General features: G+C 41.4%; 1 pseudogene; it reads left to right on the forward strand.

Annotated features, from left to right (window-relative positions):
- The first annotated feature begins 9922 nt into the window (after positions 1 to 9922).
- On the forward strand, positions 9923 to 11452 carry LOC116631328 (annotated as a pseudogene).
- The last annotated feature ends 1581 nt before the right edge of the window (positions 11453 to 13033 follow it).

Genomic DNA, 13033 nt, shown 5'->3' on the forward strand with positions numbered 1-13033 from the left:
GAATTAAAATCTTTTTCCATGTTGTTTATGAGCTGTGACACCAGGTTCATGTCACTGTATTCATTATTAGTTTAGACCCAGAACTTTTTATTGCACAGTAAATTCTGTAGCTTCATGCTTTCAGTTTATCAATGTATATATGTATGATTTATAATGTGTATTACACTCACACATAACAAATGTGTTAATGATCCCCTCCCCCCACCAATAATCTATGTTCTATTCCACTGCAGTGTCAGAAGATGGCATAAGAATAAGATCTTGGTAGGAAAATCTGACATTTTACTAATATTCAGTGATACTGGCGGCTTGTTATTTAAATATGGTCATGAACGTAGAATGGAAAGCTTTTGCACAGAAGGCCACCCTATTCAAAGGCTATTTCCCAGGAATCTAGAGCATTTACATGGGGCCTGGATAGCCAGTCTTTAACTAAAATGAGTTAAAGGATGATGTCTACAGCCAAACACCCTTGCTTAGGCCAAGTAGAAAACTTGGTATATTAGACAGATGGTGTGATCTGGTATCTTCCCAAGTCCCACCTACTTAAAATTACCTGCCTCACTGGTCTAATAATCTCTGCCCTTCCCAACTACTCAGTCAAAAACCATCACCTTAGAGTCATTCTTCTGTTTAGACAGCAAATATACAGCCAATATCTCCAGAGGAAGAGGGAAATGGAAGTCCAAACCCAAAGAAGCCACTTTGGTTGTTGACAGAGAAGACACAGAACCACCAAACAGGTATCATGGACCAAAGCAAATCCTCATAAGACTCATCATGCAATAATGGGTGAACAAGAGGTTCTCCTTTCACAAGGTAAGGAAGGCAGGAAAAGTGGCATGAAATTTAAGGAATCCTTACCTTTTAGGTCTCCTCTCTTAGAAAAACAATGGGACCTGACATGAAGTGGAAATTAACTAACTTTACTAAAAACAAAGGGCACCCATCCCTCTAGCATCCAATTCCTCCCCCTGACAGTCCCCTCCTCCTTTCCCTATCCTTACCCCCAGATCCTCAACCTACTCTCATTTCTATTCACCAACTTCAACATATACTAACTGTAGAAAAGAAAAAGATCATAAATAGTAGAAACTGCCAATATCCATTCATCCTTTTCTTCTCACATAGAGAATCCCAGCGAGAAATATTCATCTCCCCAGACCCTATTTAACTGAAGAACACCATGGAACTTAGTTCTGAATGATAAGAGCAGAGTAAGGAAGCTCTTGTTTTCCTGATAAAAAGGATTTGTTGGCATAACCCTTCTACTCCTTTCTTTCCCCCTTTCTGCTAGAATGGAGGCACAAAGATGTATTTGAGCAAAAAGTCAATAGAACTTTGCTATCGTCAAGAGTAGGAAAACCATGGCCTAGGGGTAGTAGTGGAAGGCTGGAAGGTGCCTTCGTTTTTAAAATTTCCCTTGAGGACCCAGCTTAGACTGCAGACTAATTGTTCTAATCTTCAGACTAATTGTTATATAAAAACAATAAAGCCCTTTTGATTAAGATATTATACCTGTTTATGCCACTAAAAATTAATCTTGTCCAATATGTCCACTTGACAGTGTGAAAATTTCCATGAGAGAAGACACATAATTAAATATCAAGGAATGATGAGAGAGGTGCCCAAAGATACATGTCTATACCAATTTAGGAGCTGTGGCTAATGGTTTGGCAGGATGGTCAGGGATTTGGAAGGAATAAGATTAGAAAATTGGTGGCTAGGAGGTCTAGGAAAGAGGTATGTAGACAAACATTTTTGAATGGATCTCAGAGGATTTTAACGTTCATGCAGTTTGGATGGCTACTCCATAGAGACTAGTCAGCCTCTTTCCCCAGCCACCCCTGCCATTGCCCAACAGGCTTGTGAGCAAAAAAGCCATGGTGGCAGGGAGGAAGGTTATGCATGGGTTCAACAACACAGACTTCCACTCTTCAAGGCCAACCTGGCTACAGCTATTGCTAATACCCAATCTGCCAAGAGCCAGCAACTATGTGAATGAACTTGGAAGCAGATCTTCTCACACTCAAGCCTTGAAATGACTACATCCCCAGCCAACAGCTTCACTGTAACCTAATGATAAACCCCAAGATAGAACCATCCTGCTAAGCTGCTTCCCAGTTTCTAACTCACAGAAACTCTGATATAATAAATGTTTATTATTTTAATCTGTTAATCTTGGGATAGTTTGTTACACAATAGTAGATAACATACACCTAGCATGAAAAACACTGTGACCAAGGAGTCCCAGATAACCTAGATGAGACAGTGGTAAGGAACTCCAAGAGATGTACTCACTTTTTTTATTTTAGTTTTCTGTCTTGGTACTTTTTCTTACATTATGTGACAGATAGAAGCATGCTTTATGGTTATAGTTAAGTAGTTGATTTCCAAAAATTGCACTTTGGAATGTGCAAAAGTTCCTCTAAACTGTCAACATCTAGATATAAATAACATTTGTTATTATTTCCCCAGAAGATTATATGTAGATGTTGACAGTTTAGAGGAAGTTCCCCTCTAAATGCCATCCCCTACACCTGTTACCTATCACCCAAAGCACCATAACTGATGATAGGAATGTACAGAAATAAAAGAGAGAGTGGAGGATCAGAGACATAGGAACAGCTGTGTGACATCTCTGACCAAGTAACAGCTATGAAAAATGAAAATTTGTGATGGCTATTACAGTTAAAATTGAGAATTCATAAAATTGTGACAAAATCAGGATGAACAGGAACATCTCAGCTTCTAATTCTTTCTCACTCTGATTGATTTGCCCTTCCTGTGGAACAGAGTGCAACCACCTCTGAGTGACCAATGGACTCTGACCTGAAACCAAACCCGGCTTCCACAGTTCTTTTAATCAGGAATAATTTTTATTCATGTATCAGTCCCCAGTTAGCTGACACTCAAATAGGAACCACAATCACTTTCAACAGATTTATTTCCAGGTATAAATCTGTCTTTTTAATTGCATTTTTGTTGTTGTTGTTCAGAGAAAGATTAATTCCGTGACCTTGCAATATAATTTTCCTCTTTGATTTTCTAACAGAGAAAACAGGTCCTTGGAGAAATCATCACTACAGACAAGTTTCTTTTATCAGAAAGCTATTTATTTTCCTTTCTTTCCTATCTAGTAAGATACAGATCTTATACCACATTAGCTCCAGAACTGGAGTCTTTATCTCAAGTCTTGAAGATTTAATCTATTTCATTTTCCATCTTAGGTCTGCAATTATTCACTACAAATCACTTGCAAATAAACTTTGGTCACTTTATTCACTTCTAGATGTCAAGAGATCACTCTCATTTTTACCTTAATACTATCCTACAGGAATTTACTTTAATTTCAAATGATGCACATTCTTCACTGAGGCAACTGTCACATCTCTTCAAAGAATGTGTTAAACTACCCATTGGCATGACTTTCAGATCTAGGGGTACCAGTTGCTAGTGAGCTAAAATCAATTTGCCAGGTAATGAGACAATCATCTTTGCCCATTTTCCTAATTAATATCTTCCATATTTAATGGAAATTCTGACCTCACCTTTCTGTCTTCCTCTAAGCAAATGATTAAAGACAAAACATTGACCCTGGGTCTCTAAGCTCCAAACTCTCCAAACTTCACTCAATGTCATCTGACCTTGGTCTATTCGAGATTGATTGGTAGAGGCCCTACAGCTACACTACCAGCCAAGGCAGCCATAGAATTAATAATTAAGATAGGAAACCAAGCAAACAACATCGCTTCAAAGTCTGGAACAATGTCTGAGTTAGGAATCACAGGAGAGGGAAAGCACTAAAGAAATGTAATTTCTGATTTCATTTAGCTTATGCATATAAATGCATGGTGTATTCGTTTCCTGAGGTTGTAGTAACAAATCACCCCAAATTTGGTGACTTCAAACAACAGAAATTTATTCTTTTGCAGTTATGGAGGCCAGAGGTCTGATATCAAGGTGTCTTGGAAGTTTGTACAGGAGCATCCCTCCCTGCCTCTTCCCAATTTTGATGGCTCCAGGCATTCTCTGGCCTGTGGCCATATCACTCCAATACCTGCCTCTGTGGTCCTATTGCTTCCTTCTCTTCTCTGTGTCTTTTCCTCTTTTGTCTCAAATATCCCTCTTTCTCTTGTCATTGGATTTAGGATTCATCTGGGTAATCCAGGATGATCTCCTAATCTCAAGATCCTTACCTTAATTACATCTGCAAAGGCCCTTTTCCCAGTTAAGGTAACATTCACAGGTTCCAGGAACTTGACATGGATATCATTTTTCAGCTGTCCACACATGAGTATATGGATAAAGGTGAGGACATACACTCAGGGGAATCTATTTTTGGTGCTGGATAAAGAATGGGATATTGGATCAGTAAAATACAACCACAGCAGTTGAGCATTTGTTGATATCTGCTTTGTACTCATCATGTGTGATTCTGTAAAAATGCAGAACTTTAAAAACTTGGTTCAGGAGCACCTGAGTGGCTCAATCGGCTAAGTGTCCAACTCTTGATTTCAGCTCAGGTCATGATCTCAGGGTCATGAGCTCAAGCCCTGCATTGGGCTCCATGCTCAGCAAGGAGTCTGCTTGAGATTCTCTCTCTCTCTCTCCCTCTACCCCACTCCCCTATTCTCTTTCTCCTTCCCTCTCCAAAATAAATCTTTTTAAAAAATTAAAATAAAAACTTGGTTCAGTTTCAAAATGCTAGAATAGAATAAAATACATTTGATGGTAGCACCCTGCTAATGTACAGAATAAAAAGGGCATGTGGGCACATGAGTCAAAAAGAATTGGGATGCCTATGTGGCTCAGTTGGTTAAGTGTCTGCCTTCAGCTCAGGTCATGATCCCAGGGTTCTGGGATGGAGCCCTGCATCTTCTCCCTCTGCCTGTCGCTCCCCCTGCTTGTACTCTCTCTTTCACTCTATCTCAAATAAATAAACAAAATCTTAAAAAAAAAAACAAAACTGAGTTTAAATCCTGGCTATATTGAACTCCAGTCATGTGACCATGGCCAAGTTAATTTCTTTATTTTTTAATAGCAAATAAAGATAATAAACCTTTAGGTTATAACAGTAGCTTGGAGAGATGCATGGAGAGGTAAACTCACCACTGAAGTAGAGCCTAGCCATGGTCCACGGGAGAAAAGGGATTTAATAAAGATTTAACACCTATTCATTAGCACTCTTAGGTATATTATACTTTTGACTTTGTTACGTCTTCACAAAATGCTAAGACATTGCTTTGTTATCCACAATATATAGGTGAGCAGAAGAGGCTCAGAAAAGGTAAATAACTTGCCCAAAATCTCACAGTTATTAATACAGCTGGAGTCCAAATGCAGATCTTTCTGACCACAAAGTCCACTGAAGTGAGGAAAATAAATGATAAGGATGTGTTGACTAACCTTATTGTGGTCATCATTTTTTGCAAAAACTAGTTATTACATTGTACACCTTAAACTTACACAATATTTAATGTCATTATATCTCAACAAAACTGGGGAGGGGAAGAGATTGTAAAAATCCCATTTTGTGCAATCAGTGGGAGCTGCATGCCCAGGTTATGGGTAAACATAATTCTCACTTGGGTCAGGGAGGAGAGTAAGGAAGGACACAAGGGCATTTAAAGCAGTGCAAGGACTTGAAAATCTAAATCAGTATCTAAAACTGGTTGGTGTCTAAAATAAAGAATTAGGGGCACCTGAGTGGCTCAATTGGTTAAGCATCTGCTTTCAGCTCAGGTCAAGATCCTGGGGTCCTGGGATCAAGCCCTACGTCAGACGCCCCTTGGTGAGGAGCCTGCTTCTCCCTCTCCTCCCAGCTCATGCTCTCTCTCACTATTTCTGTATCTCTCTCTCAAATAGATAAATAAAATATTTTTAAAAAATAAATTAAAAAATAAAATAAAATGAAGAATTAAATGTGAGAGCTTGGGGAAAAATGAAAAATAAATGATAAGGCTTATAGATTAAAGCTGTCTAAAATATTCATTCCAGTATTTACTCAGATGTCACCTGAGACATGTTGACCATGTTCCGTGTATAGTGAGAGGTCCAAAAACATGGGAGAGAATAGGTAAGGCACAGATACTGCCCTCAAGAAGCAACTGAAAGTATACTAAGTCAGTCATCTGAAGGCTTGGCCATCGGGCAAGAGGAGTTCAAGCTAGCATCAAACTAGGAACCTCCTAGTTATCTTCTATCTCAAATCTGAGTAGCTAGGAGTAGAGGGGTACTAAATAGAGCCACAGATTTTATATTTTTTTCCCATTCCATAGGATCATCCCACCTCAACCAGAACCTGCTGCCCAGTCTTTCAGCTAACTCTACCTTCCCCTCCAACCACCTACCACCATTCTGGAGAGAAGAACTATAACACTAGAACGTCTGACTTCTAGCCAGTGAGCCAGGCAATCTCACATACTTGCCTAGTTCTTGCCAGTGCCCTTGGGAGTGTTAAGCAGCTACTGGTTTTTCTCACATGGAGGCCAGACCCATATGTCAGTCAAGATGGGGGTGTCTTTGCCCTTTTGTGATTCAAGCCAATTATTTGGGTACTGACACGAGCCTGGATTTGATTGAGGTTTTTTTCACATTTGTTCAGACTTGGCTGTAAGGGACAGGGTACCTGCCACTTCTGTCCTGATGCTTTTTCTATTCCCATTCATCTGGCCCTCTCACAGCATGCTGCCTAGTGGAACTGAGTGGAGGTGTGTACCAAGTGCCTGAGATACACAGGGAGTTATATAACAAAGTGCATGAGCAAGGAGCTACCTAATGAATGAATGAAATGAGCAGGGTTGTATATAACAAACAAGTGAAAGGAACAGGAAGGGGAAAGTCTGGAGGTCTCAGTGAGGGCAGAGAGCTAATAAAGGTGGAGGCAGGTACATGGGCTATGGCAGAATAATAACATTGCTGAATTTAGAGGGTTCTATTTCCTTACATGTCCCCATCTGCACATTAATGAGTCAACTTCCATCATGTATTTGAAGAATTTTTTTTTTTGTCCAATTATTGTCTCAGGTCACCTAAGATAAAGGTGGGGTCAGCACTCAAAAGAGCAAGCATTCCTGTGATTTAAAAAATAAGCTATTCCCAAGGAGAGATGGATATATTAAACTGTTCTGTGCATGTTCTACTTGAACATATTGATTCCTTGGATGGGTGTTTTTCCTAACAATAGTAGATTAATGGGAGAAAAATAGCACTGTTTCCTGGTTGTGTCTTATTGTATTCCCAGATTCCCAGAATCAATCATGGCAAATCTCAAGTGTGTTATTCCAGGAAATGCTCTAACAAAGGATTCTTTCAAATGCACTCTCAATTGCCTAAAATTTATTCCTACCCAATGCCCTGGTACCTTCTGTGATTCTGTGTCAGTGGTAATTTTCTTGACTTTATAAGCTTTATTATTAACAGAGCCAAATCCAAAGAGGAAGCAAAACAGGTACAGGGTACATCTCTCCTCTCATACTTCACAGAGTGTCCATATAAATCACCCAGACAATGACACATAATTATGAAACAATATTTATAGCTAACCCCAAAGTATTCAATCCAGTTTATGGATTAGGCTCTCCTGCCCCATTACTTTACCTATTTTCTTTCCATTTCAGTGTTTCTCATCATCCCCAAATATTAGATTAGCAAGAAACAAAAATAAAACTCAGACTAGTCTGTGAAAACTTAGGGTGTCAAAGAAGATGGTTGGTAAGGATTGAAGCAATTGACATTTTCGGATTAGCATAAATTTCTACCATCCATGCTTTCCCTCTGTTCATCTGTGTTTGCTAGCATAGTCGTACCTTCCAGATTCTCCACAAAGTGAGTGCTTACACATAAGGCTCTTCTCCATTTCTAGGGTGAGGCCATGGTGAAATGACATGACTCGATATGCAAAATGACAGTTGGGCTAGTTCCACAAGAAAACCAGAGGAACAAGAATGGACCCATGCCCTGCAATCCCAAGGCCCACAGACTGTATGAAAACCACACCCAAAATGTACCCCCATCCCAATCTGCTGAAATGCCCTGAAGGCTTCCATCAAGAGACCTTTCCAGGGGGAGCATCTAGAATATGTCACTCAAGGTGTGTCAATAACCTTCCCCCCTCCTTGAGAAGGACAGCACATTTATTCAACACAAATTTAAAATATTTCATCTTTCCTGTTTCTTTCTTTAGCATTTTCTGGCAAGCGGATCTGAGGGTGAACTTTAAAGTGTGATTTGATTACTGATACTTTCTTGGATTTTTACACTGGTTTCCAGACACTGTTTTGTTCTGTTGCCCTGTGTCCTCTGAGTCTGGTGGTGATTTGGACCTGACTCACTTGCTATGTAGGGGAGGACAAAAATGATGGTCATAATAACTGCCTTTTGGCATTTCCCAAGAATTTGTCATCTATAAGATACTGTGCCAAGTTCTTTGTGGTTTATTATATGAGCTGATTACAATAAGACACAACCAGGAAACAGTGCTATTTTTCTCCCATTACTGGCATGCACCATCAAAGCTTCCTGTCCCCTCCCAGACAACATCTCAGGCAGCCCTTGTCACTTTAATTCACTTTAAGACTCACTCTCAGGTATTAAAAAATTCAGTAGAATCATATCAAACAGCAATATCATATCTTATTAACAATTTCTTCCTTCTCCCTAATCCAGTTCTGGCCCATGGGTCAAACACCTACCATTAGGTACCAGGGTACATGATCTGGTCTCTTATGCCTTTTCCACCTTTCATTTTCTATCTTTGCACACTTATAGACTCAGAGAGGCAGGGGGGAAGGGGAGCAAACTACAGAAGATCCACCCTGAGATCACCGTAGCCGGATATCAAGTCTTCAAGTAATATAGGTGTCCATCTTTCAGAGCCTCCCTGCCAGCTCTGAACTCAGCACTGCCCAGTTCTCTGACCTGGGCCCTGGGCAATCTGGGCCGCCTCTTTCAATCTCCCCCATCTCCTGTCCTCAGCAGTCCAGCCTCGGCCTCTAGTTGCTGTTGTCTCCTTCCCATTGCAGGTAGCCTTTTGGAGGAGGATCACTTGAAGATGGCTGAGGCCCTGTTAACTTCTACTGGTCATGGCCATGGGAACACAAACATCATTATAGACTGGCCCAGATGCAGTGCACCCCTCCCTCCTCCCCATTCCCTACCTCTGTGGGCTGCTCCAGACAGCCTTACTGCTTCAGAACTCTCTAGGCAGGAGGTGGGCATCAGTCTTACTCTTGACACCCAGGGACACATGAGATCTCCCAGACCTCTTTCTCCATGCCCTGTCCCAATGGTAACACTGTCCCCCAGGCCTCTGCCAGGACTAAGAGACCACCATCCCCTTGTGTAGGCACTGCCAATCTCTATAGTGGTCCTCTTGGGAAGGGGAGAGGTGTTGGGAACATGCTGGAAAAAAAGCCAAAGAGTTCTCATTTGTATGGATTTCTTTCAATAAAATCCTTTCAAATGTCTTTTCTTTTTTTATAAGCAAAAATAGGTGAAGCAGGATGTTACTTGCTGGATCACATTTGTCATTTCTTCGTAAGACTGGCTTAGATGTGTCTTTTACTTAGATGTGTCTTTAGAATGTAAGGGTACTTAGATCCTATTCTAGATTTGGGCTTTACCCAAATTCCAAGAATTTCGCATTCTGTTTGACATTCTATTATTCATATACAACTCAGGTGCCCACTTCCCTTTACTGGTCACATTCTAGGTCTCACTAACATACAAGGACAAGCATCCAGCTTTATACAGCTCTAAGCGTTCACTCAGGAGCAGCCTTCAGCATCAAGGATTCATACCCCATCCCTCCCAGCTCCCGCTGGGCAATTGCTCACAGTCCCAAAGGCCACATGTGGGAATCCCAAATGCATCTACCCAATAGAATGAAGCTTCCTCGGCAACAGGTTTGCTGCCAGAACACAGATGTCATGAAAACCACTGCTCAACCTAAACCAAAATGGGAAAGGAAAAGACTCACATCAACATCGTCGTCATTGGACACGCAGATTCGGGCAAGTCTACCACTACTGGTCATCTGATCTACAAATGTGGTGGGATCGACAAAAGAACTATCAAAAAATTTGAGAAGGAGGCTGCTGAGATGGGAAAGGGCTCCTTCAAGTATGCCTGGGTCTTGGATAAACTGAAAGCTGAACATGAAAGTGGTATCACCATTGATATCTCCCTGTGGAAATTCGAGACCAGCAAGTATTATGTGACCATCATTGATGCCCCAGGACACAGAGACTTTATCAAAAACATGATTACAGGCACATCTCAGGCTGACTGTGCTGTCCTGATTGTTGCTGCTGGTGTCAGTGAATTTGAAGCCGGTATCTCCAAGAATGGGCAGACCCGTGAGCATGCCCTTCTTGCTTACACACTGGGTGTAAAACAACTAATTGTTGGTGTTAACAAGATGGATTCCACTGAGCCACCCTACAGCCAGAAGAAATATGAGGAAATCGTTAAGGAAGTCAGCACCTACATTAAGAAAATTGGCTACAACCCCGACACAGTAGCATTTGTGCCAATTTCTGATTGGAACGGTGACAACATGCTGGAGCCAAGTGCTAACATGCCTTGGTTCAAGGGATGGAAAGTCACCCGTAAAGATGGGAATGCCAGTGGAACCACACTGCTTGAAGCTCTAGACTGCATTCTGCCACCAACTCGTCCAACCGACAAGCCCTTGTGTCTGCCTCTCCAGGACGTCTACAAAATTGGTGGTATTGGTACTGTCCCTGTGGGCCGAGTCGAGACTGGTGTTCTTAAACCTGGCATGGGGTCCCCTTTGCTCCAGTCAATGTTACAATTGAAGTAAAGTCTGTTGAAATGCACCATGAAGCTTTGAGTGAGGCTCTTCCTGGGGACAATGTGGGCTTCAATGTGAAGAATGTATCTGTCAAAGATGTTCGTCATGACAATGTGGCTGGTGACAGCAAAAATGACCCACCAATGGAAGCAGCTGGCTTCACGGCTCAGGTGATTATCCTGAACCATCCAGGCCAAATCAGTGCTGGATATGCACCTGTGCTGGACTGTCACACAGTGCACATTGCTTGCAAGTTTGCTGAGCTGAAGGAGAAGATAGATCGTCGTTCTGGAAAAAAGCTGTAAGATGGTCCCAAGTTCTTGAAATCTGGTGATGCTGCCATTGTTGATATGGTTCCTGGAAAGCCTATGTGTGTTGAGAGCTTCTCTGACTATCCTCCTCTGGGCCGTTTTGCTGTTCGTGACATGAGACAGACGGTTGCTGTGGGTGTCATCAAAGCAGTGGACAAGAAAGCAGCTGGAGCTGGCAAGGTCACCAAGTCTGCCCAGAAAGCTCAGAAGGCTAAATGAATATTATCCCCAATACCTGCCACCCCAGTCTTAATCAGTGGTGGAAGAACCGTCTTAGAACTGTTTGTGTCAATTGGCCATTTAATAGTAAAAGACTGGTTAATGATAACAATGCATCGTAAAACCTTCAGAAGGAAAGGAGAATGTTTTGTGGACCATTTGTTTTTTGTGTGTGTGTGTGTGTGTGTGGCAGTTTTAAGTTATTAGTTTTTAAAACCAGTACTTTTTAATGGAAACAACTTGACCAAAAATCTGTCACAGAATTTTGAGACCCATTAAAACAAAAGTTTAATGAGAAAGAAAAAAAAAAAAGAATGAAGCTTCCTCTTCAAGATGCGAGGGAGAAGGGGAACAAGATTCCCTTTTCTCTTTACTACCCCATCTTTCATCTCTCCAGAATGCCATAACAGACTGTACTACATGAATTTCTTCATTAAAGGGTTAGAACAAATTTTTAAAGGTAACTAAAACATGGGGAGAGGGAGAGGTTAATTCTCGCCAACTATGCCTAGAGTCTAGAGGAAAAGTCCCCAAGGAAATCAGCCCCTCACAAGAGGATCCTAACCTGGTTGCCCTACCCTGAGGGTTCGGATTCCCTCTCTCCCAATCACTTCTTTTTTGTAAGCTTCCATCTATGAATTCCATCCACCTCTCAGTAAAACCACCCCTATCCACAGAGAGGAATCTATCTTCCTGGATCTTACCTAATAGAAATATCTGTTTTTTAAGTTTTATTAAAAAATATTTCAAACAATGATAAAACTATCAAGAATCGTATACCAAATACTCATGCATCCTCTACCCAGGTTTATCAAATCTTAACACTTTGCTATATTTGCTTGAGATTCTTTTTCTTAAAAGGGAATAACATTTTATAAGTATAGTTGAATCCCCACAAATTCACCACCCCAAATCCCAGGCTCATTCCATACTCTAACCCCAACTGCCACTATGAGAAACTGCTCTACAGGATATTGTGTTCTGCCTCATATTTTTCCTTGAGCCTCAATCATTCAGGCTGGAGTCGCCTCAGATTTGCTTTCCATGATACCAGCAGGATTTCCATGCTCCTCAAAACAGTCTGGAAGAGGGGATAAAATCTGATGCCTCCTGATGCCATTGTATAAAGTAGACACAGGGTCTTCCAGGCTGGATTTCCCTTACAGTTTCCCATTCATTGATTCATTTATTTGTCAATAAATGTATGTGCCAGGCACAGTTCTAGAGCCTGCGGACACAATAATGAACAAGACTGGCAAAGCCCCCACACTTAAGAACTTGTATTCGTATGCAGTAAGAAAGACAATAAGAAGATGAACCAATAGATCAGATAACATGAGATAATGGGTACGTGCTCAGTAGAAAAAAGGGAGAAAACCAGGATTGTAAGATAGAGAATGATGAGAAGCAAGCTGTCATTTAGCTAGGTGGGGTGGCCAGGTCCTCTCTCTGAGGAGGTGACAATAGACCTAGGACTTAGATGATGAGCCCGCTGTAGGAAGATCTGGGAGAGGAATGTTCCAGGCAGAGGGGTCCACAAATGTCAAGTCACAGAGCCAGGAGTGAACTCAGAGTTCATGAAATGGAAGGACAACCTGTGTGCCCAGTGCCTGGAGGGCAGAAGAGACAGGAGGCCACGGCAGAGCCTGGGCAGTTTGTGAGAACAGGCACATGCAGTCCGTGA

This window comes from Phoca vitulina, unplaced genomic scaffold (genome assembly GCF_004348235.1).
Source record: "Phoca vitulina isolate PV1807 unplaced genomic scaffold, GSC_HSeal_1.0 scaffold5, whole genome shotgun sequence".
Taxonomy (NCBI): domain Eukaryota; kingdom Metazoa; phylum Chordata; class Mammalia; order Carnivora; family Phocidae; genus Phoca; species Phoca vitulina.